Source organism: Coregonus clupeaformis, chromosome 19, assembly GCF_020615455.1.
Source record: "Coregonus clupeaformis isolate EN_2021a chromosome 19, ASM2061545v1, whole genome shotgun sequence".
Lineage (NCBI taxonomy): Eukaryota > Metazoa > Chordata > Actinopteri > Salmoniformes > Salmonidae > Coregonus > Coregonus clupeaformis.
The window spans coordinates 18,450,317-18,452,410 of NC_059210.1; the positions used below are offsets into that span (position 1 = coordinate 18,450,317).

The following is a 2,094-nucleotide window of genomic DNA, read 5'->3' on the forward strand; positions in this document are numbered from 1 at the left end:
TGCTCAGTGTGAACCTGCTTTCATCTGTGAAGAGCACAGGGCGCCAGTGGCAAATTTGCCAATGTTGGTGTTCTCTGGCAAATGCCAAATGTCCTGCACGGTGTTGGGCTGTAAGCACAACCCCCACCTGTGGACGTCGGGCCCTCATACCACCCTCATGGAGTCTGTCTCTGACCGTTTGAGCAGACACATGCACATTTGTGGCCTGCTGGAGGTCATTTTGCAGGGCTCTGGCAGTGCTCCTCCTGCTCCTCCTTGCACAAAGGTGGAGGTAGCAGTTCTGCTGCTGGATTGTTGCCCTCCTACGGTCTCCTCCACGTCTCCTGATGTACTGGCCTGTCTCCTGGTAGCGCCTCCATGCTCTGGACACTACGCTGACAGACACAGCAAACCTTCTTGCCACAGCTCGCATTGATGTGCCATCCTGGATGAGCTGCACTACCTGAGCCACTTGTGTGGGTTGTAGACTCCGTCTCATGCTGCCACTAGAGTGAAAGCACCGCCAGCATTCAAAAGTGACCAAAACATCAGCCAGAAAGCATAGGAACTGAGAAGTGGTCTGTGGTCACCACCTGCAAAACCAGTCCTTTATTGGGGGTTGTCTTGCTAATTGCCTATAATTTCCACCTGTTGTCTATTCCATTTGCACAACAGCATGTGAAATGTCTTGTCAATCAGTGTTGCTTCCTAAGTGGACAGTTTGATTTCACAGAAGTGTGATTGACTTGGAGTTACATTGTGTTGTTTAAGTGTTCCCTTTATTTTTTTGAGCCGTGTATATTCTGTGAATCCAATAAGGCAGACACATTTCGAGGATTGATCGAAAATATCCATATTTATTTTATGGTCCTTTATCCGGCTTCAGTACGCTGGCAATGGTGGTGCCATGGTGGGCTGTGGAAGCAGAGTGCTAGTAGCTTATGGTCTTGTCCCGTCAGCGGTGTATGGCCAGCTAGATAAAACTGCCGAAAGTGGTGTAGGGCTTGTAGACCTAAACCACCAACTGTTTGGACCTGTTGCAGAAGATTTGCTGGATGTCTCCTGGAAAGACATGCTTGTGGTGTTAACATTTTACACTTTTTGTGGAAAGAACGTAGGGCAACATGCCTTTGTTGGTAAAGGTGTCAACCGATTGGGACCTAAGTGTTTTTAGAGACAGACTAGTGTATTTATTAGGGACAATGAGGGACATTGGGAGCTGCTTTTGAGAGGAAAGATCAGTCAACAAAGTGAATGGGCTGGGGCGCTGCAGAGGTGTGAAAAGTCTTAGGAGGGCAGTTCTTACACAGTATGTATTGTTGTGTATGGGAGATTGAGGAGAAATGGCACATTTCAATCATTCTCATGCACAACAATGCATCTGCTGTCTTGTATTGTGTTTTGAGAATCTCCAGAGAGAAGAATGAGGTGGTTGTCATTACTGTTGTAGTCTTGATTTTAGACCTGTCAGTGTCCCTTTCTCATTTTTGTCCCACAATATTGTTGTGCTCCACAACCACAAGGTGTGTCCCCTCCCTCATGCTCGTGTAACCAAAATGTCGCCTCTTCGGGGTATTTTTCAGCAGGGCCTGTGGAAGGACTCCAGATATCCTGAGTTTTACAAAGAGAAAAGGGGTAGACTAAATTGATTACATGGTCTGGAAGGTACTCGGTGGCCTCCTGTAGCTCAGTTGGTAGAGCATGGCGCTTACAACGCCAGGGTTGTGGGTTTGATTCCCACGGGGGGACAGTATGAAAAATGTATGCACTAACTGTAAGTAGCACTGGATAAAAGCGTCTGCTAAATGATTAAAATGTAAAAATGTCCTCAGGCTACATCTAACCACCTGTAACCCCATAACACAAACCCATAGAAACACTACCCAACTCCTGTTTATTCCATGCTTACTGTAAATTGAGCTGTCTTAGCCTTCAGCTTGTAAATATTTTTGCCAATTTACCTTGACCTTGTGCATAGCTAGGGATTGGAAACATGCTGGTGGAATCAGATTATGTACCACCTACAACAAAACACACAAAACACAATTTAACCACCCCAGTAATTGTATTGATCTCTATTAGACTGGCTAGCTTAGCACACCTAACATGGACATT

At 46.0% G+C, this 2,094-nt stretch overlaps 1 non-coding gene across 1 annotated transcript; it reads left to right on the forward strand.

Moving 5' to 3' along the window:
- Nucleotides 1–1,654: 1,654 nt before the first annotated feature.
- trnav-uac lies at nucleotides 1,655–1,729 on the forward strand. The gene has a single exon. It is a non-coding gene; the product is annotated as a tRNA-Val (tRNA).
- The last annotated feature ends 365 nt before the right edge of the window (nucleotides 1,730–2,094 follow it).